At 36.5% G+C, this 24,644-nt stretch overlaps 1 protein-coding gene across 3 annotated transcripts in view; it reads left to right on the plus strand.

The window, feature by feature from the left end:
* Positions 1 to 24,644, plus strand: part of LOC140141852 (uncharacterized) — a 625,910-nt gene that overhangs the window by 477,072 nt on the left and 124,194 nt on the right. Inside the window, exon 1 of one of the 3 annotated variants that reach the window (XM_072163723.1) lies at positions 23,782 to 23,924. The exons of the other annotated variants lie outside the window; for them this stretch is intronic. The gene's annotated coding sequence lies outside the window, so the exon portion shown is untranslated. Of the gene's footprint in view, positions 1 to 23,781; positions 23,925 to 24,644 lie in introns of those variants that run through there. 3 annotated transcript variants of the gene reach the window in all.

Consider the following 24,644-nt stretch of genomic DNA (forward strand, 5'->3'; position numbering starts at 1 on the left):
TAAAACCATCTTGTGCTACTGAAACATTACTAGGCCTGTTGTTACTCATTGCAAAGTTTTTTGTCATGTAAAATTTTAATTACAATTTGCATTGTTTTTGCAACTGTCAGCTTGAGCTAATTAGGTAGTCTTGTCCTAAAATCAACCGAAATAAGCCACAAAAATCTGTATCATTCTTATTATCTTAATGATTTTTTCTGAAATTCTTCTGGCCCAATTTCTCCACTTAATTATTAGACCAATTGAGCAGCATTTACATGTAGTTAAAGGACTGCTGGCGACCATGACCATCTGAAATAATTGAAAGTGTTATAAAATCAAACACTGTTTTCCATACTCAATATCCATACTGCATAGGATAACTGTTTGCTAAGTATATAGAGGCTCTCCACGATTACGTATTTTGTCGATTGAAAGGCGAGTTGAATGACTAAACAGATCATGTTGAAATAATGTGACTAGGTAAGCACATGGAGCTGAATACCTAATGTAAGAATGTCGATATTCTCTGAATACCGCACGCATGTTATGTCTGAGTTGAGAGAAAGAAAATGTTTAGTGTTGTTGCTGTATTATAAACCGACTGAATGTAATGTCAAAAATGGCAGACGACATTTTTGTAAATTTTGCACATGAATGTGCTATTTCATTTTGTTTGCTGTAACACACAATGTTTTGTGCTTTTATGTGTAAAGTGGCACTTTAATATTTTCAAATGCTAGTATGCCTTAATGCGTTTTAAAGGGGCACTTATACAAAGTTGATATCGTATTCCCCTGTTTTGCCTCTTAAAATGTTGATAAGTGTAACATTTATGTCTGTTTTGATAAGGATGTGTGGAGCAAAAGCAGTGCATAAATGAGGATGGGACATGTTTTTAAGAAACAACAGTGTAACATTAATGCTTAAAGGGGTACTTGAAACCCACTAACCTTGTGCTTTCCTCAAAATATCGATATCTGTTGAATTCCACACATTGTGTATGTTTTTTTGGAAAAAGTGTTATTATTTAATGAACAGAAAGGATGGATGTCCTATTTGGTTCAATAATGCCACCTACACATAATGCTTTAAGGCATGTGAAATGCACTAACCTCATATTCACCTGAATATGTTGATATGTGTCAAATTGCATACATTGTGCATGTCTATTTTGAGAACAAAACTTATTGTATGTTGCAGAAATAAAAGGGGAGCGTATTTGGCGCACAAGTGTGGATGGACAGATTTTCTGTGCAAAATAATTCCACCAGATGATCAACAAGCACAGACACTATGGACCACAATGGCCTCAACCCAATGGCATAGTTCAATAACCTCAATTACACAATCATAGAGCAAAATTTGACCTCAAGTTGCAGAGTATGAGTTTTTGTACCCAAATTTTCAAAGGTCATTCAATGAATGTACAAATGTATTAGGGTTAAAGAACTGTGCACTAATATAGATGAGAATGTTGTGGATCCTAGTGAGAAGTGCCTATTTTCATAAAACATTGCAAACATGTCCTGTTATCGGGGTACTCAAGTTTGGTTGAGGGTGAGCCGCTGAGAATTTGAAAGTGGGCCCATCAATTTACCAATATCATTATATCGGCTGAATTTTACCCAAATTGTCTTAGTTTTTACCAAAAATTGGCTAAATTTCAAAAAATCATAGTGGCTAGATTGAAGCAAAATTGAGTATTCTCCAAAAAAATTGAGAAAATTTTGAAAAAGGACTTATCCATATACCATGTTTGCAGCACATCCCAGTAATATCATTTATACTGAGTACCTCCTGGATCCTGTTAGCAATCACTGGCATAGACTGATCATGTTTCTGTGTTAACCATGATTTCTTTGATGGCCTCACTTTCATATATTAAAAAATGCATGTTTCTATATCTTCATGTTGAATGTCAGATCTTAGAAGAATTTTGACCAAAGTGGGGAATGTTGGTTATTCCAATTATTGAAATCCATTATACGGCCTATGAAAAACATGACATTAATCTCCCACATAATTACGTATTTCAAATGGGAGTCGCCTATATTCAGGTAACCCCATTTGAAATCACTTTCTGTGTGGGAGATTAATGTCATATCTTCCATAGGGGTGTATGGTTTTCAACTGGAATAGCCTAACATAGCCTCAAAGGTTCAATGACCATTTTAACAGTGCAAAATTCTATTTATAGAAACATTCTCCCTGAATCGCTTTGTTCAAAAATATTCCAATTTCTATTGTAACATTTCTAGAACAAAACAAATCAATTCCCTGATCAAATTTTCACTTCAAAAGTATATATTTTAATTAATTTTACACTTTTTTGTACCAAAAACCCACCCATATTTGCCACATTTTCATAAATGACAGGGAATTCCACACCTCATAATAACCACATTATTGATTACTTGGTGTATGTTATTTCCATAACTCTTGTTTTCTCTGATACCTTTTTATTAAAACGCAGTCACCATTTGTTATACATTTGTGAACAATGTGTGAAATCCACAATAGCTTTGAAAAGCACTCACACTATTTTATGCAGGAGCGGATCCAGGTTTTTGAAATGGAGAGACCTGTTCACGCAAAATTGCGGCCAGCTCGCTTGCTCACCGAAATTTTACCTCACATACATCCATCTCTATTGGTCATTGGAGCCAGAGCCAAGAGGGGGTGCTCACCTGCTTAGTCAATTTTTTGGCAAAAATGGTGGTAAAAATCATCAATTTTTTTTCATTTTTTTAAATGATGGAAGTTGATCCAGGCTGACCCTTGATCTACCCCTGATTTGAAAGACTTATAATACTTCTGAAGGTCTACACCGGTATTTTTAAACAATATTTATAGAAAAACCTTACATGAGTATGTACATGAATGTATCTCCCCTTTATATCAAAGGCCCGCCATGGTTGTTATAAAAATGTCATTATTCATTTGGTGTCTGTCTACATCACCCAATTCTCTAGCGTGATTCAGGGACCATTGCCCCCTTCCCGACGATCCCTCCAGGCCTAATTAGATGTTTATGGTTAATGTGCAATGGTGCTGTGTTCATGTTACAGAAAAGTGCAACTTTTGATGCAAAATCCTGTTCTGTACAGGGGTATATATTTTTGCAGGAAGGCTTATTTTTATTTTTCCATGTATACCCTATTTTCAAGAGATCTTTCAATAATTAGACATGCATGTTTTTCAATGGGTAAAAGGGCTGTTTTCTTCCAAAAGTTGATATACCCCTGTATTATGAGAAATCTCTGACTCCCTGGCAATGAGAGGCACCCATGTTTAGCAGGTGGGTTAATTGGATGTGTAATTGCAGTATGTTATTGACTTACAAATGTATCCATACAGTGCACTAATGTAGCTATAGTGTGCATGTATGCAATGGAAGCTCCTTGCTAATCATAAGGGGATGATTCTGATGGACCACCTCCACTATCAAAATATCAGGGGGGTTCATCCCTTTCCTCCCCTCCCCCAAAAGGAATATATTTGCGTGTTGTTATTGTTTTGGTAGCTGGTTAGAATGCAAAAAGCATGAAAAATATAGCGTGAAAATGTCCACTTTTACCATGTTTACAGTACGTGAAATATCATGGGAGATTATATACTTTTATTGTGGTAAATTTAACTTTATCGAGAAATAAACATTTTATTTTTCTAGGCCAGTTTGTGGTCACATCTTATATAGCACAATTTTAATATTTTAAAATTACGTTGTCTGCTTGTTAATGTCTGCTCAGAATTGGTTAAGCAGCATACCATATTTGGTACAATGCGGGCACAGTCGGTATAATAACACAATGGTAGAATGTAATAGGCCTATTTACTTTCTTCTTTACCAATGAAAATACCCTGCAGTTGCTAGCTAACTATTATAATCCCCCGGTGGGATTTGGTTTCCCCCTTCACATTAGTGTGCCTTATCCCTTTTTGTTACATTATGAAATTGATTAAGGTGGGGCGTAGTGGCTATATGGCTTCTTAATATTTTTTATGCCTCCATTGGAGGTATTATGTTTCCTGGTTGTCCGCCCGTCATTCCACCCGAGCTTGCAAATGTAATTTCTAGGAACGGGTAAGGCGTATGATGATGTGATGTGGTGAAGGGGTTGCAATTAGTGGTCTCTAAATTCTATTCGGTTTTTGTCGGAAAATATGCTGATTTGGTAGCTAATTTGCATAAATGTCCCTGAGTGCAATTTCTCGGTACATGGTAAGGCGTATAGTGATACTTGGTGGAGGGTGGCAGAAGTGTGGCCTAAACTCAGCAATCACAAAAGGCACGTTCAGACCGGAATTATTACTCGAGTTAAATTTTTTACAACCCGTGATAAAATACCACAAATATTTTCGCTAACTCGACTGATTGTCCATACATAGCTTACCCCGACCTTTTAACACGACCTGCTGACGTGAATTTACCACGACCATTTTGTACCCAGGGATAATTTCCGGAAGTTGCGTGCAGGTTCTAAAAGTAAATATGCCCGGTAAATATGCAGTCCGATTGTAAACCAATTTCATTCGAGTAAAATTCGCAACGGAAAATGGAAAACGTGATGCAAAACATTCTAAAAGAATTTGTTGACAAAATATTTTACCAAAATGTTTGCCCAATATAATGTTTTAAAAACGTATTCATGATCTTTATATAACCCGACATTTAAATGCTATTAAAAAGTTTTGTATATTAATGTATTTGCAGGGTCATTAGGCCTACACTCTTCAACGAAGAAAAAAATGCACGCCTTGATTCATGTAAAGTAGTTTAGAGCAAGAATTGACCGAACGCCGATGGTTAATTGTAGTGAGGTCAAATCTGCAGATGTTTACCTCGACTGTTACCTCTAATGTGATCCACACAGGCATCAACCTCGACTGCTCCGGTTGGTTAAGGATTTACCTCTGACTTTTTTCAGAGGTAAATCAGTCGGGTTAAGGTCGGGATAAGCTGCCCCGACTACTGTCCAGACGGGCACAAACTCGACATTTATCACAAGCTTACCCCGACTGGGCACTTTACTCGAGGTAAATACCCCTTTACTCGAGTTAAATACCATACGTCTGAACACGGCTAAAGCCTGTTAAGTAACAGAATTGTAATATTGAAAAAATGTGTAATATTTGCATGAATGTTTTGAATGGTATCCTCAAGAATTCACACAAGATCGACTGTTCGAGAAATCATGGAAAAGAGGCGGTAATGTTGACCGTAACCTTAACTAATAACTACGCCACATCTCTTTCAACAAATTACATGAATGCTAACTTGCCCTTTTCCTCACACAGGAAATGCCATGGATTTTGAAAATGAGAACACGAAATAGTTTGTAGACAGCAAAAAAGGAGGACATGAATGTTATTATAAACTGGGCATGCAAGGGGGGCGTGTTTATTTTACCGGTTTCCTCAGGGATGCTAAGAAACTGGAGTGAAGGGATAAAACCGTATTAGTTAAGGCTTCAACAAGTGCACATGTGGCAGTAGTCCTTTAAGCTGGGTGTTCTTCCTTTGCACTTTCTCTTCTGGAACAGCCTATTTATTTGGTTTACTTATTTTAAATGTTACAATTTAGTTCTTGTTTTCTTTTGTACTGTTATCAGTGTTCTGCTTTGATTTTACGTTGTTCAGTGGTGTAGCCAGGGGTGGCAAATTTCCCCTTCCCCCAGACATTTTTCAGGGATAAAATGAGGACAGCAAGAGTAAAGTGTCTTAAAATGGACAAAAAATGGACAAATGGGGATCAAAATTAATTTATACATTTGTGTGAAAATTTGGCCATATGCATGTTTGAAAAAAAGAAATTGGTATAAAATTACCCCCAATTACCCAGCATATTCAAAAGCCAATCTGTGACTGTATAAGTACATTGAGGTTAAAGAACTGTGCCTTATTATGAGCATGAAGCATTACCTTCCTTTGTCCTCTGACACCATTAACAATTAACCCTGCTTTTTGTCTGTCAAATTCACCAGTCAAAATTCAACATAATTTGCCCCCTTGTAAGGTACTGGGGGATTTGATTCAAATTCTTCCACATTTTGTTTGTTTTAAACTTCAGAATTGCTCAGACAATAAAGGTCAAATTACTGTAAAAGTGGAAATTTTCGCACTATTAATTTTTCGCGCTTTACAAATTTTGAACCGTTTCCCTGGTTTTGAAATTTGCAATTCTAAGATTCCTTACATTGACCTATACAGAAAAGGAATATATTTGCGCGTTGTTATTTACACTTGGAATGCGAAAAGTGTGAAAATAAATGTAGCATGAAAATTTCCACCTTTACAGTAGGCCTACACTATATTTTGTCACTGCTGTAGCAAAATTCTGCAGTGAGCTGTTCCAGTTGAAATATATACACCCCCTGTGGAAGACATGACCTTAATGTCCCACACAGGGGGTGTAGATTTCAAATGGAGTCACCCATTCAAATAACCTCTGGAATTTGAAATTCATACTAGACCTACCTAGGTTATGTCTTCAATGGATTTCAACTGGAATCCCCATGCAAAACTTGATTTTTTTTTTAATCATTAACTTTTCTGAAACACATTCTGTACCCAAACAGCTCCAAACATTGTGTACTTGGTACAGAGGATCATGGTATGAAACATCAAACGTTGTCAATCCATATGTTGTTAACGTTGGAGTTATTTTTAGCAACAGTATTTCACATTATAGTCTTTAGGGCGTACATTATGTGCTAGTGAACATTAAAAGTAGAGTTCACGACCCCAAAGAATAATGCTGCTCAGATCATGTTCTAGGTATATAGGTAACATATCCGCAGGGATTCAATGAAGTTTTTCTAGATCTAGTTGTTCTTCCCTATCCTGCTGGTTCGTTGTTTCCCCGCAGGCCAATACGCAGAATGCAGGTATAAGCCTACCTCACACTGGCCTCTTGGTCACTATAAATGCTTGCATCTTTGCATGCTTCCATGTTTTTTCACCTTTCTATGTGCTCTTGCACTTGTCCAGGACCTTGTTGGAAACCACCATTTTGTTTTTCACCATCAAGTTCATGGCACTTTGATGCAATCTGGGTATTTCTGACTTGGAAATTTTGGAATGATCAATCAATGTTGTTTATTTCAATACAACTGAACTATATCTGAGTTTGGAAGTCGGTCAATCTGAGTGATTTGTAGCATCTGTGACCACTGGACAAAATAGTGACCATCTGAAGTGACCATGGCAACTGTGTCAACAGTGTCAATGGTGGAAATGGTAACAGGGGTTAAAGATTATGGGGACATTTGGAAAGAATTGCAAAAGTAGACTTGGGTTTCCTACACTCTTGAATACTGGCTTATAGCCTTTTGGCAAAAAGTCCAGGCTTTATTTGAAATCCAGGTTTTTGTTTTTGGCAGTTTGGACTTCCTACACTCTGAAAGAAATGTGTAATGTAGAGTCCTCTTGGCCGAATTGTTTTTGTAGATATCACCCACAATATGAAACCATATTTATACCTTATACAATAGACACCTAATAGAATTTCTTTTGGTCTGGTACAAATTACAAATTTACAATTCAATAAAAGCTCTCTGATGACAAACTCACAAAATAACAAAAAAACAAACATTGCATTGCAAATGACCATGTCTTGTCCAAAATACAGAAAAACAATTCACATCCTAAACTTAAGTGGCACAAATGAGTCAAGGCAGGATCTGTGGTCAAAATAATGCTTATCAGTGTAAAACTGACCTAGTATTGAATCAGAACAAGTTTAATTTATAGGTCATAATGCAGTATTGGCTTGTTTTGTGTCACTCTTTGGTTCCCCTTGCAATTCTTATCATCACCAGCAGACCAGTAAACTGGGCTGACAAATATATCAGGGTTAAGAAAGTGTGACCTCTTCAAATCAGTTTCAGATGGTCTTCAGCTGATATAAATTGACCATTCAACCTGCCGCCAAACAAGTTCAATCTGGTAGCCTAGATGTGACTTTGACCTACAAATTGACTAAATAGAATTGTGCTGATTTAGACATTAAAACAGATGATGATATTTCCTGTAAACAGTTACTATTATACTAGCTGTTTACCATACTGTAGCCATGTAATTTGCCGGTAATTTGTAGGTCCCACAACTTAATGACATATCATGAAAATGGCCATTTTGAGATAATCACATTTAAAGTTTTGCAACTTTCACCTGTTTGTCATTCATATACCTTGATTAAAATGTCCCCTTTTTTAAATGGACATGAAGAAATAGATATTAAAGTCATGTTTAATGTTTAAAATACATTGTTGTCATCATAGACTCTGTTGTCATTCACCAATTAATATTGTAATTAGTCATAAGATTCAGATTGGTTCTTTTGTTGTATCACTTTATAATCTATACAATTATGATATATTTGAAATTTCCAAGTCTTTTGTGTGTGTTGATACTGTGTGTGTTGATAAATGTTATTAAATGATAAAAATTCATATTCACATGTTGTTTGCAAAATTCCTGAAAATAAAACCCAGTCACAAAAATGATCGCCTATACAGTAAATGAAATAATCTCAGACTAAGATGCAATGTTGACTCAAAGGAGCATCCATATGTCAGCCCTCTGTCATATCAGATGAAATTAACCTACATCAGACTAACTTACCTACAGAGAAATACAAGGAAACAGATTATTGATGCCTCAAAAATGTCAAAAATGTAGGACACCTTGTAAAAATGGATGATTTTCAGTTTTGGTTTTCAGTACAGGGAAAATGGTGCCAGCATATCTCCCTACATTAATATGGCAACCCTTTGAATTGACCTCAATGATATTTGGCACCAATTCTTGTTTCCATCAGATCATCAATTCCCTGTGCATCTAGCAACTATAATCTCAGCAGCGCCATTTCAACAGCTCAGCAACACCATTGGACTCCCCCACATGCTTCCTCTGACCTTGTTGACACATCAACCTGTATTTAACACTTCTTTAAGTCTGTAAGACAGACTAAGTTCAATCTGGCTTGGGCATGGAGTATGGATAACATGTTTTGCACTGCATGGATGAAATATATCTAGCTGGAGAACAGATCAAGTTTTCCTCCTCTGTGAAGAGTTGTCACGTTTTCACCAAAGTGCAATAGAGGTACAGTTCTCTTACTTCCTTAATGTGGAGTTATTTACCAGTGAGTTAATTTTTCAAGTGTTTTTCACAACACAATTTTGCGGATAGGCCTACATTATAGTTTGAGAAAGCTTTTTTGAAAACAGAATCATGGCACCTAAGTAACAGGTTTGATGCACAATATTGTACCTTGATTCATCCTGATTGATTGAGACTTGTATTACAGGTTGAAGTAGAATTACTCATCCTTTTTGTACATGTAGCAGAATTTTGTAGTGTATACCTATATGCCAGCTAGAGAAGGCCCGTAGGGCTTGCTGCCCTGCATTCCACAAAAGCTCACAAACTGCTGACATTTGGTGACAGACAAGTATTACCACACTGTGGCATGAACTAGTCAACAACAGCTATATTTTGAACTCTGAATCCGATTCAAGGAAATTTAGACTAAGAGCACAGATCCTGGAATAAATTTCTAGGATCTGTGGTATTATTAAAAGCAGAGTCACATTCTTCATGTTTATAAAAAAAAATGTCAACCTCATAGTATTCAATCGAATATGCTCAATGTCAGCCTTGTGTGAGAAAAACTAGGATATGTAAGCTTAAATAACTTTTGGTAAGCTGTATTGGCTATAGATTGCATGATAATAGTTATCCTGTTGGTACGCCCAGTTCCTTGTAGTTGGCAACTAGGCTCCTGCTTCTTGTCTCTGAACAACGTCAGCAATACTGGCCCCACAGCAGGCTATTTATCCATGTGGACAGGAAAGTATCAAAAAAAGCGCAGATAAATTGTCGGCATTGTATAGAAACTTGTGATTCATTTGTTGAAGATATTCATTTGCCATCTGTTTACCTATTGTGTTTACTAAATGGGTAATAAAAACAAGTTTTTCAGGTCTTTTCGTGTTCAATTAAGGTCAAATGGTTTACAAATTGGCCATAGGTATTGTGTACTTCAACTTTGTTTATTTATCCAGAAGTATTTTAATTGTAATTCATGAAATGGATTAAGTTTAACATTGCATTTTAGGTTACTTTCATGCCACCTTGTATTTGCTTTTTTTCTCATTCAAATTCTCAGTTGAATCTCTCATTCTTTCCCCCCACCCTTTCTCTTCTGTAGTGTTCTCTCATTTTCTTTCTCATACTGTCTCTCCCCTTTCTCTTTCCATCTCTCTGACTCACTTTTCTCTGGCTCTTCTTGCTTTTATCTCTCAACCATGTTATTCTTGATTTTCTCAATCTTGGTAGTCAGTGCTTTTTCTTTCCTAGTCTCCTTTCCTAACAACCTCTTAACTTAACCTAATTTCTAATTTTGGTGACCCAATATTTATTTGTTAGACATAGATTTTCATGCTTTAACACCAACGCATCATCTCTCAACATCTGGCTGTCGCAATCTTCAAGTATTTTATTGGAAATCGTTGATCAACGACTTCCGCTCCATTTTGATTTCAAGCCCGTGCAAGATGGCCGCATTTTGAACATTAAAAGTACCGCCAATCCATGTTTACCAGCTCATGAGAGAGCTAATGCGTGGTGTAAAATCTGACACTTCAAAATCAATTGGTCTGTGCAGAATTGTGCAATGAAAACCACAAAATAGGTGGGGTCACATGTTGTGTGCGCCTCTTTGAAATCAGGTGATTACAGAACTAGAGCATGACCCCAGAGAGTGTACTTTTTCATGATTATCATGTATTCGACCCCCTCAGGTTATAACATAGTTTTTTAAATCAGAGTCCCAGATTTGCGATGTACATTTGAAAGACAAACAATTTGTAAAGAACAACATTTGCTAAACGTTTAGTGTGGAAGTATGTAGCAGCCATCACTAGGATCCACAACATGCTCATCTATCAGGGCACAGTTCTTTAACATCAATACATTTGTACATTCATTGAATGACCTTTGAAAATTAGGGTACAAAAACTCATACTCTGCAACTTGAGGTCAAATTTTGCATTACCAGTGTTTAATTGAGGTTATTGAACTATGCCACTAGGATGAGGCCATTGTGGTCCATAGTGCATTATGAGGTCATTGATATTTACAGTAGTTGTGGTTATTGGACCAAAATAGACAAAAGATTTGCTTGCAATCCATCTTGGTAGATTGACCTCCACTAAATCCTGCTCCTAGCAAAATACCTTTCTACATATGTCGGTGTCGAACATAACACGCATAAAAGGTTAATAAAACGCCTCCCTCTCTCATGCAAGTCATGTCGCATGTTCACATTTAATGTGCACTCAACCTAGTTCTCACTAGCTAAGCAGGAACTGTGCCGGAGTGTCAACTGACGACTGGAGAGAAAGAAAGAAAGGCATAGAAATTACCGAGGCTGACTGACTTACTTGACTTAAGCAGGGTTGTTTAGCTCTATGGACTCAATTTTCATGCTATACTTAGTAACTAAATACTGTTGCTTGTTAACTTGTAATAGTTCTGGGCTTTCTGTGCATATTATAGCAGAGAATTCAGGACGGTTGAAAAAACGGAAAGCTGAAAGGGCGTGGCATTGCCAAACATAGATTGACTACAGGTGAGAGGTGATAGGAAAGATATGTTAATGCTCTGCATGCTAGCCATAGGCTTCAACATAAGAAGTCCAAGTTTTGAGATAGTTTCTCAAAATTTCAAGAGCTATCTTACAAACCACTGAACCAATACCAGACTTATTTGTACTCATTTTAATGCATTTTTTATGCCGATTCCAAATATAGTCATGCAAATTAACAATCCTGGAATTTTTGATTTTTTTTTTTTTTAAACTTGTCCTCTGCAGTCGACACCCGTGTGGAGAGAGTTAAGGAACCGATGTTCTCATTATAAACTGTTGTCTTGTGATGGTCAGTATGTAGGAAGGTAAAAATATGTTCTAGAAGAGGCCCTGCATGACTTCAAACCATGGATTCGAACTAATGTCCCCGCGGTAAATCAGTGTATTCAATCAACTGTTGATAATCAACCCATGATGTAGAATGTTTGATATTTTCTCTGGAATAAACTGGCGTGTTATTTTATAGATATTGATAAGCTTCTATTTGAACAGAGTTGAACATTCAGGGGTGATTGCAGCTAACTATGTCATATTCAGAGCCTCAGTTGCAAAAGTATATGTTTTGGTATTTCACACATCGCCTAATGTGAAGAACAAATTAATATATGCAAAATGTTGTTAAGGATTATGGTGTGCATCAAGAACTGCTCTATCAATGTATCAATATGATAATATGTGTATGTATTATGTTCAGGGGTTGATTTCGGATTTAGAAAATAAATGTTACATGCACAATGCGGATTTTTCCTAAAAATGGGCTGAATAATACAAAATTTTGCATGCACAGGCAAAATTCTACATGCACAGAGCCAAAGTTACATGCATTTGTGCATCTAAAATCCCTCTAAATCGAGCCCTGATTATGGTGTAGAAATCTAATGCCAAACATGTTTGAAAAGGTTTTGAAAATTCGAGGACCTGTACACATAAACCTCTGTCAGTTGCTGTAAGAAAGAAAGAACGGAGTTATAATTTAGGGAGTTGCTTATTTTTAGAGTATGGATTTAGGCCGTAAGCCTACAATTTACATGGGTTATAAAAAAAATGGTGTGGTGCAAATTTAACATCAATGAAAATAGCGCAAATTTAACATCAATGAAAGTAAGACTTGATTCAATCGGCATATTGAATATACAACACGTTGCAACAAAACAAATGTGTCATTGGGATTAGCCGACCTTTTCACTATGTTACAAACAAATGTTTTGTAACTGATCTGACAACTGGGGTGTCACATCCCACACCCATTCAAAAGAAAACTAGGGTGCCACAACACTTCAGTGCTTTCAAAACCGTGTCATTGGGACTGGCGGGCCTTTTACTTTAAGTATGGGAGCACAATTTTGCAGACTGATTTGACAGCTAGGGTGTCACAACACATACCTTCTCGGAGCAAAACTATGTCACAACACACCCTGTTGGAACACACCATATGCGCGCAACCTTCAAAGACAGGCGGGCCTTATCTAAATATGTTATGAACACAATTTGCAGACTGATATGACAACACACAGTGTCACAACCAGCACCAGATGTGATCTGCCATGCACTCTTATTTTTTTTTTTTTTTGCATACTGACAGACAGACAGACAAACAAGTAGATATTGATTCATCTTTCACCTTATTCTAGTTTTCAATCTGTATTGTATGACTTAGATGATATCTAAATTAAAGCAATAATGTGTGATTTATGTGATAAAGCTTGTTTAAATATTAGTTTTCACTGGTCACATTGTCCCCTTTTAATTTCGAGCCAAACAAATGAGGTAAAACAAAGAAAATTGCTCATTCATTTCAGCGCCTACAATGTGTGTATTAGCTCACTGATCGTATTACATATATTATTCAGCGGAGCTTCACGCAGCTGGGACTTACGATGTAAGACGTAATAAAACTGGCAGCTCTCTGGATTTAATATAAAAACTTAGTCTTTCACATGGTATTTTAGTACACCATTTAGTATTACAATCATGCAAAAAGTAGAAATTCAAGAAAAATTGAGGGCGTCACTGTGGAGCAAATCGCTTATTACAGCTTTAACTTAAAAACAGTTAGAACACATAGGGAAAGGGGTTCAGCTATGATCAGCCTCAAAAGTTGTCCCCAGGCCTGGAAAAAATAGGGAACTCAGGAACCTGATTCCCAGGAAATTTTGTGATTATGAGGGAAATTTTCAAGTTCTAAAAAAAGAAATATACATAAGAAATAGTGGGAAATCTCAAATATGTTCCTGGGAAATTGTGCACTTTTTCCAGCCCTGGTTGTCCCTGTTACACATCGACATACAGACAGACAAACAAGTAGAAATTGATTCATCTTTCACCTTTAAAACCTTATTCAATCTTGTATGACCCAGATGATATCTGAATTAACTTCAAAATAGTTAGAACACATGAGTAGGGTGTGAGGGAGGAACCCACACCCCCTAGTATTAAACAGCTGTGACCGGCTTCGCAAGTTTTTTTCCTTTTACACACCGACATACAGACAGACATTTATATTGATTCATCCTTCGCCTTTAAAACCTAATATTCTATCTGTAATATTGTATGACCCAGATGATTTAAACAAAATGTAGGCCAGAGTCAGGTGCGCTATCATATTATATCACACTCAATTGCTTCAAATGTGGCGGCCTAATTCACTAGACATATACGCAGCAGGGGTGCAAGACATGGTGCCTTGTTGTATGTCAATGCAACCTGATTTCATAACCAAGCCCTAGTTAGTTCTATTCATACCAATGTGTTTAGTGGGGCACGCCTCAGGCCTGCGCAAAAATAGCTTTTGTTACAGAATTGGAACGAAACTTTTGACAAAACAAAAATCACCAAAATACAATGGTGTGAAGTAGGTCTAGGTATTTATTGCCTGCCATGCCCTGTCATATCATGACGATTGTATACGTATTATTATTATTGTAGATAAAAGAAGACTGACACAGGAGAAATGACTCTGAATGTATGCCAGTTTTATTGCACAGATTGGTAATACGCCTGTTAATAAGTAAATGACTTTTGTGCTTGTTTCATATATTTGGAAGCATAAATAGCCTCTTTTCTGTTATTGTTAGCCATAGTGTGACACGATCAGTCCAATGATCAGTAGGCAAGCCATGTGCCCTTTTCATATCTGCAGTAACATGCCCTGTTTATCAGAAAATACTTGGAGATAAATCATTTGATGCCAAACTAGAATGATCCTCCTACTACTTTTGCACAATATGGTATGGGGGCACTTATTAGGGGTGTGGGTGTTTATTAGGGGGAACTTATTAGCGAGTACTTATTAGCATGATTAGGGGACCTTTATGTAATTGAAATGAATTTACTCATTTAACCCTAAATAAGAAAGAATGAACAGTTTACCAACCCATAAATGTTACAATTAAACATGACAACAAATAAACACAAATCCTGGACGGCACGCAACCCAACTTGAAGAAAAAAAGCAAGGGAATGTGCCTGCATGGGAATCGAAGCCACAACAAGGTCTCAGTGATTGTAGACACTAAAATCACTATTTAATCAATCACTTTAAAGTCATAATGTACGATCTTATAATATGAATTTGGTTAATTTTTTTCAAACCTGATTTTTTGGCATATTTTTAATGTTTACACATGTCACAACTTGCACTTAAATGGAATCAGCCAAATTTCTTGTGTTTGTAGGTAAACAGAGCAAAGTTCGACATAAAGTCATAATTCAAAGAATTATGACTTTATGTCCTCCCATAGAACTGCGTATTAAACGGCCAAAATAACAAGCAGTGTTTCTTTCACTTTACCTCGTTATTTCAGCTCAAAATTAACAGAAACCATTCCCGATAATTATTACTAGTATTATTTCAGCATTTTGAGTATATAAATTATAATGACAAATTTAAAATTTAAAGGAAATCGTACATTAAGCCTTTAACATGACATACCTACAGTAATAGTAGCATGCACAGTAAAATACGATAGTGCATTGTTTAGTAAGCTTACAGGTAAGCCTAACTTGGTCTCTCATTTCGGGAAGCGTAATGGTCAGTTGTTTCAATTTATACACCAGTTCTTTGAGTCAACGTACATGCTTTAATATTATGCGCGCTGGCGCAGACATGACGTCACTTTCTCAAGGATGCCAGATGCACTGCAAGTATAGTGTTAGATTGCTTGTGCCAACTCTATAAAATCTTACAAAGCAAGTTGTAAATGTATACCAGATTTATTTTGTCTAAGCAAGCAGAAAAGTACATTGTACACAAAAAACTAGAAATTGGATTTTTGGCTAATATCCAAATCGTTCCTATTATTATGCTGACGAACTTTCTGGAAATAAATCGTTTGGATGCCACTACTGTATACATCAGGTATGTGAATGATGGAATTGAAAATGGGCTCAAGTTATGGATGTATTGTTTAAGAAAACTAACCACTAAACATGCCGTGCATGCATAATGCAACTTTCTAGCAGATCAAAAACATCCTGGGAAGTTATTACATCCAAATTCATTGTATGGATGCTTATTATTTTTGTTTGTTTGTTTATTTGTTTGTTTGTTTGTTTGTATTTGTTTGCTTGCTTGATTTTGGTGACTTGTGTTTGGCTTGACTTTGTTTGATTTTTAATTAGGTTCATTTTTTGAAGGAAAAGTTTAAGAGTCATTTTGCTTTCTATCACATCACCAAACTGCATGAACCAAAATGTTTTCTCCAGTAATGAGAATTGAAGCAGATCTACAGAACGATTTTGAAAAGCATTCATTATCTTTGAGTAGAATTAGAGTAACATTAATGTTCCCTGAATGTAACGGTACTAACAGGTGATGAAAAGAGAAAATCTGACAAGTCCCATTTGAGATAGTCCCTTCACTGAAAACATTCCATCGACTCTGCGTGCATGCACGTTTTAAGAAAATGGCTTAACCTTCCTATCTGGGTAGAAGAGAGAGCTGTTTTAATATTCATCCATGGAGCATGATTTCAGTGAACTATAGACACTGACAATATGGCTCCATATCAGGAGCAAATTTTATTTGGCATTTGTCTGTGTTCTGTTAAGTTACTTCTTATCAGAATCGTTTTGCGAGATAGAATGTTTGCTATTTACAAAATGGCATCCTTATCGGAAGTAGAGAAGGTTACCAAAAGGTTTTTTCCCCGCTTTTTACCAGGCTGATTGATAACATGCAAAAATATATACCTTCATTTTGTGTTCAAGATTGATGGACGTATACCGCATTTTGTTCTGATTAGAGGCAGCCTGCGACCCAATTTTGCTTGATTGGGGCTGACTTAATGAGTAGCAATAGCTTTGTTAGGCATCAGTAGTGTCATGGCTTAATCAAATGATGGTGGAAAGAATTGGGGCAAAACAGCTATCTGGGTTTTGACAATGTTTCTAATCTTCTAGTGCTGACATTTTACCTTTCTTATGCGCAAGGATGCATGATTGTGAATAAATTTCTAAAAAATTTATGACTATAATTGATATCTGTATGAAAAAACCATGTAAGACAGTGGGGGTTCCCCGTTCTTTGTGGAAATAAGGGTAAGGGGATGTGCAGCAGATTTGGGATGCATTTTCAGCCATTTAGTTTAGACTTGGACTGCATTTTCAGCCATTTTGGTTTATGAATGGCCCTCAATTTCATGAAAATTTGGTTTAAGAAAGGGTGTTTTTTCAAAATATTTCATCATTTTTAGCAAAATTTTCAAAAAAATTTGTATAATTTTGTGTTTGGTTTTTGTCAAAGTTTTTCGGAGTCCCAGCTGCACATCCCCTTCCAAACCAAACTAAAGTTGAGAACCATCCCCACCCGCCCCTCCAGGTCAGGGAGAAAAAACTAGTGTTGGTATGGTGATTCTTAAGCGTATTAAGACCCCGGATTAAGACATCATTAATGTTACCCACCGAGCATACCATATTTGAATGTGTGATGTGTTGATGTGATAGTGACAGACTCATTTTTATCTGAATTGTTAAGAACTACTGAAAAGTCATGACATGCAATCAGTGGCGTAGCGTCATAGGGGCACCCCAATCGATTGCAAAAATTAGAAAATCCCATAGGAAAATTGCCGAAAATGGCTTGTGCCCCCCCCCCCCTCTAGACCCGGTGCCCCCAATCATGGTCGGTGCCCCCCAATGTGATGACCCATGCTACGCCACTGCATGCAGTGTTGTTAAAATTTGATGGCAAATGCTCTCAAATGAGTACAAAGCCTAGTATTGGTTCAGTGGCTCTTGTGGGCAATCTGCTATGTTGATATAGTGCGTTTTAGTGTAATGCAGTCAGTGACATGACTACCTTATAAAGGTATAACTGTTTCGCGTGCACACTAAGCTGTGTCTTAAACGTGTGCCTGAGTACGCTAGCGCTTTGAGTGCATGACCGCTTGCGATTGGATGGTGCGCCCAATGAAATAGGCACCGATGTTACTGACTGCATTGTAGTAAAAACACTTAAAAATGAGGGTATTAATACTACAAATACTTTTATCTGTAGAATGGGTCAGATTTTATTAACCCTTTATCTGCTGATGTCAAATTGAGAGTCGCTAAAATGTTCTGAAATTTTTTCCCCATAAATGTATGGTCAAAGTTAGTATTTTATGTGGTTCTGATAGTTTTAAGAACTCACTTTTATTTTTTACTCATTTGAAAAGAAATAATTCTGTATGCATGTAAATATAGATAGAAATTTTTGATAAAATGAACATTTCAAATATTTTCAAACCATAACCAGAAGATAAAGGGTTATCATGGTTAGGTTATATGGAATAACTAGGTTATGAAATGGACTTGGGGTTAGCTAAGTGTGTTAAGCTTCCAATGCTGACATATATTTTAGGTGAATTCGATGGAATTAACGGAATGAGGATAAAGTGGACAAACCGGGTGGACAAACAACAATCAATTTAAAAGGGTTTTACATGCTATAATGGAACCACCCAACAAACCCAACAATCTCACTCCAACGGTGCGGTTCAATAACCTTCATTTAGCAATCCTAGCTCCACATTTGACCTCAAGTTGCAGAGGATGAGTTTTGGTACCAGATTATATTCAAAGGTCATTCTATGAATGTACACGCATATTGGGCTTATGGAACTGTGTCCGCGCAGATGAGGATATTTGTGGTCCTAATGGATGGAGATGCTGTAAATTGACATGCTTTTATGGTCAATCACTTACTTTTGTTTATCACTGACTGATGCATGGATGGTCACTTGGCAATTTAAGAATGGACAAAATGAAAAACAACAGGATTTCCTTTTGATCCATTTAAGTAGTGTTTTATATGATTTTGATGTTACAAACATTGAAGTAGTAATCAATTGTCATGGGGAAGTGGGTTAATGTCTTTTGGTTTGTTTCTTCAGAATTCAGCAAAAAAGGCACTCAATAGCCTATCATGTGCAGGAGACTTTTATGTTTTACAGTATGCTTAAATGTGGACAAACTGCAGTGGCGTACCGTGGCCGCTCCTACCCCGGGGGGCTGAAGAAAATTAAATTTTGCCGCCCCTTCCTCAACAGACCGAAAAGGTTGACCCATTTTTTTTCCGGTGGTTTGAAAAAGTGAAGAGCAAAAAAAGAAAGGATTTTGGGCGCTAGCGCCCTAAAAGCAATGTATAGTACCGCCACAGTACCCTTTTTTCTTTACTAATTCATTTTGCCGCTTCTTCCACCGCCCTTCTTTTTGCTGCCCCTTCTTCTTCCGCCGCCCCTTCGTTTCGGCCGCCCCCTACTTTGACCCGGGGGCTCGCGCCCCCAAAGATTGAAAAATGCATGATCCATCAGATGAGAGAGTTAATTGATAAAACTATTGTCATCATCATCATCACTCATTGAGGTTGGAAAGTGGAATGCATTGTCACTTGTTGGAAGATCACCAATTATTTAGAAGTAGATTTTGTGGATATGAAAATTTGTTAAATGCTGTTATCTCTGGTGGTATAATTGAGGAATGATGGATGATTGGTGCGACAAGAATTTTGTTTGCTTGTATGATCAAATTAATGCAAACTAGCATGATAAAATATTATGTTGGCATGTTGCAATGGAAATAAAGGACAGCCTGTGGTATAAAAAGTACACTGCCCATCCAGGAAACGAACACAGAGACCTCTCAGTTCAGTCATGCCTGGCTGGAAAATATAGGGCCTATTCATTCCCAGGAAGAAAAATAGATTTTTAGAATTTTCCATGATTTGCTACATCATAGCAGGGGGAGGAGGGCAAACTTCCTCCAGAATATTTCAGGGATAAATTTTGGATGGCAAAGAGTAAAGTGTCCTTAAAATTACTAAAAATGTGACAGAAAATTGACAAATAGGGACACAAATTTGGCTTTGCCCCCTCACACTAAAATCCTGGCTACGTTACTGCGTCATATGCCGACATCAACCTGTTCAAATTGGGTAATTTGGCGTCAAAATTCTGTTGCAGCACATGAGAACATTGTAGCGGTAAATATGATCAAGTGTTTAATTAATATTATTTATGGATTTCCAATACACATGAATTATCATGTGAGCCTCACAACTGTCTTTCAACATTTAAATGTATATAACCCATTTTTTAATAAGCCTGAGGTACAACATCGTATCTCCTGTTAAGGGATATGTCTTTATAGATTAAATAACCCTATAAAGTACTTTGTATCGGAAATTAACTATGGCTCTTTATTGATGAAAAAATGTAAGTGATATTAGAATATTGATATGATATTATTGTCAACCATAGCATACATAATAACCAAATTAGCCGTATTCCCATTCAAGTGCGAATCATCATCATGACGTTGTTAACAACATTCATCAGAATAAAACCAATATTAACTTTTAACAGTGTTACGTTATCGTCATTTGTATGAATCGGTAGACCGGTATATTTGAAAGAGGACGTGCGGGTGGGCGGATGTTTTTTTTTTTTTTTTTTTTTTGGATTTGTTGTATTTCTGGACCTGGCTAGAGCTAAATGCTACAATCATTCATGGTGACTTAAAAAAATATGCAGTTAAAGTTACAATTTGTGTTCATGTCATAGTCTTTTAATGATTTGGTGGACTTTTTTTAAATTTTCAACCATGAAAGAGGTCCAGAGATACTCCAAATCTGGAAAAAAAATTGAATTTTACTTATTTTTATATTAAAAAAAAAAAATGAAAAAAAAAAAAATATTGGTCAGGCCTTCATCTGAGGAGCGGGCGGTGGAGGACAAACAAACAACTTTTTTTTTGGCCTAAGGGTGGTGTGGGGGGTGCAAAATCAACAAATTTTTTGCAAAATTGCAGCAAAAAGTGGTATTTTTTTCGTAATTCTTGGTTTTTACTGGGGCAAGGGGGGGAAGAGTTCTGACTGGGGCCATTCCCCCCCTCCATCCTCCCATGGTGCCGTCACTGCACACAGGGTGTACCTTCAGTTCACCTATCTATTCCATTGGGTGCTACTGGTCATCTTTGGAGTTGAAAATATATGTAACGATGAAGTGTACTTGTACATCATTGCAATTATGTATAAATTACTCATGACTCATAGCTCCTTATTCCCTGCTTGTCCATGTTCTGCTGGACGTTACCTGACCACCAGTCATCTGGGATACATAAACATGACAAGGTGTACATTGTTTAATAATGTATCTCTCTATAATGACTCATAACATTATCGGTAATAGAGTCCTACCTTGTCAAAATGTCTGGACATTTGCTACTGACCATGCAAACCGGTCCCTCATTGCTTTTTTTTTGTTAGCTGAAAGACATGAAACCATGTTAGTGGAACGGTAACCATGTCTAATGTTTATCCACTTTATGAGTCACTACTGTTGCAACATACTATGGTTTAAGGGATGGATGATCCAAGGAAGTTACAGATTTTATAAGAAATTCATAATATTATTAAATGATTTTGTTTTTGATGGAAAATTTAAGTCAATACAGTTTTTATAAGATGAAATGTGAAAGTATCTTTAGGAGTAAAAACACAGTTACCCAGGTAGGAAATTAGATTTGGAATTGCTAAATTTATTATTATTATTTACACCAATCGCATTCAGAATCGGTCTAGATGAAAGAGAGGCACTTAACATATTATTGTTGGTGTATCTTAGAAATGGCTTAAAAGCATCAGAATCTAAGTATCACAGATTTCCAATCAGTAAAATTCAATTTGGATATGTGATCTTAACAGGATCAAAATCTTGTTTTTTTGGAAGATTTTGCCAAATTGATTGATGTCCTGCTTCAAAACCTTTCCGAGGATTGTGGATTAGATGCCAAAAAGATTGTATGTGTCATTGTGGGATCTCAAACGGTTTGATAAAACCTCAAGAAATTACTTTTTTTTAGAAACAGTCACTTTGTGTATAGACACAATTGGGTCCTGATGGGACCATTTTCACACATGAAGTACCATATGAAAAGAAGAGAAAGGAACATAATTGAAGATATTAAGAACAATGGAAAGAAGGCCACACAAATAATGTGAATATTTTTTTACTGTGGGCCAAGAGAGAGGATACTGAAGAATAGCTTTTAATGTCTTTGAGTACATAAATTTAACAAACAAATCTGGAAATTTGGTGAAAACTGCAAATTTGAGCTTCAGATAGTGATGGGACACATTTTCTTGGCAAATTAGCATATAATTTGGTTCACTTCAAGTTTGGTAGGGACGTCAATGCTTTTTCGCGATTGCGCCGCAAGCGTGCTGACAAATCGCTCTTGTGCGCGTGACTGTACACTTTGTGTGATTAACTTGACGCGCGCGATTCACTGCTTAGGCCAACCAAATACGCACATACGTTACTACCAAACTTGAGGTGAACCAAATTATAGTAAAGGGTTCATCTCTGCCCAAGCCAAACTTATAATTATATTTTCATCGAGTGAATAAAAACTTTATAAAGTGTTTTTACTCATGTTCCATTATCAGAGATATGAACAGATTGTTTTGTTAGATGTAATATATTCTTGATGATATTTTTTTGTAGTTGATAATATAATGTATGCCATGTTTGTTTCTTCAGATGACATTTTTCCCCATAAGTCAGATGTCCCTTGCAGCAGATTTACTGAGCGAATGTTTAGATTCAGAATATGCGTCAAAAGAGTGTATATACAGTGTGAATTGAATTTTGAATCTTTTCAAGATAGTGAAAGCCACTGTCAAGACTGTTTTGGTAATTTTGAGGAGTGCTTTCCTTCGGAATTTGCAGTAGCCCAGGATTCAAATTCAGTTTGTTTATCATTTTGCTCTAACATTCTATAAAAATGAAATATTGCTGACCGTTTTGTCTGTATCTACTTCCGCTTTCAGAGCACCGAGCGGATCGATCTCCCGAGCCTTTGATAATCATTAACATTCGGAAGTGAATTAATTAAAAACAAAAATTATCATATGGATGTCCTAAAATGTATTTTAATTTTGCAATTGCTTATCGCTTTTCATATATCGCAATCACTCAGCGATCAAGTGTTCAGCATGAGTTTCATGAAATATAATGTTTACGGAGAAAATAGATATCTAAAAATAACATTTTTTATTGCAAACTATGTCTTAGACATTTTACTGGTATGTCAGCACTTCCTAATAGTCCTATATACTCTAATTCAAGGGAAACATTATGGAGAAAGTGAAATTTCCCAAAATTTAAGTGCATCTGGTACATGTACAATCACCTTGCTTGTTTTGTGTCAAGGAGTCTTCAGGTCATTTAATCCCAAAACTCTATGCTGGCAAAGCAGAACCAAGAGGCTCACTAACTTACCACAGAATTTATTTGTTTTTCTACCCGAGTTATGATCCCACTACCATTGATTTGTCCCTATTAGCATAAATGGAACAACCACAATTGGCCAGCAGGTCCTGTAGTTTCAATAGGCACAGTGTGGATTGAATAACCCTGGCTAGGGGAGGGCAGGTTCAATTTCGGTGTTTGCTATGCAGCAGTGTAGGAAACCACAGTTAAACTGCCATTGGCTGTCAGTTGGTCGAATTGCACCTTGGAAATTGTGCAATGGAAATAAAACAGGGTAAGGAACTAGTATGGGAGAGCTATAGGGGGAAATGGGTCAATAGGTTTGCCTATGTATGCTGCAGAGTCTGTGTCGTACATTGACGAAACCACAACTATACAGTGTATGGCTATACAGCAGCGCTGTGCATTGACTATACAACAATACGGTGTCGTACTTACTAGTGCATGGGATTAGAGCCTTCAAACTTTTTAGCCATAAAATTGTGGGCGTTTGTGATGCATTGTCAACTAGATAATTTGTGTTTTCTGCAAGGGTAAGTTCACCAAGATAATAGAGGTTTAGATTTAGCAAGGTGTACTGGCTTCCATTTAGTAATTAGTAATGGTTTGTGGATATACAAGATATAATAGTTTCTAGGTTTTCAGAATATACACCTGTACCTGATACCTGTCATGTAGGCCTAGTAAATGTTCCATGCTACTTCTATGATGCTTACTACTATACTAGGTATGTTTTTCTGGATACATAATATGTTTTGTTGTTGCTAAGAGAATTTTGTCTAGGTAAATTTTTATTTTAGAAAGTTTTGATTTTTTAACCAAACACTCAGTCATGGATCCATGCAGGATGGTCAATAGTAATAGTATGGGGGCGTAGGAGCTGTTAGAATATAGAACCCCAAAATGGTCAAAAGTGGGCTGATTTTGCCAAAAAATGTTGGGAGGCAGTATCAAAATTAAGCAACATAGTCAATATTTCTGAGCATGATTAAGTAGATTTAATTTTCCCTGGAATGAAGATGATGATATCATATTCATTTGCATGGATATCTAATTCAATACAAGTTGACTCATATCTAAATGTTAGTATCAATTGGTGCTAAAATATTTTTGTTGTTGATTGTTAAATGTCATAATATTGTATGTTCAAACAGCATACAATATGTGACATATAGGCTAGTATGTCATATGTTCAAACAACATGCAATATATAGGCTAGTATGTCATATGTAACCAATCTAGATCGGACATAT

The sequence above is a fragment of the Amphiura filiformis genome, chromosome 20 (genome assembly GCF_039555335.1).
Source record: "Amphiura filiformis chromosome 20, Afil_fr2py, whole genome shotgun sequence".
Classification (NCBI taxonomy): domain Eukaryota; kingdom Metazoa; phylum Echinodermata; class Ophiuroidea; order Amphilepidida; family Amphiuridae; genus Amphiura; species Amphiura filiformis.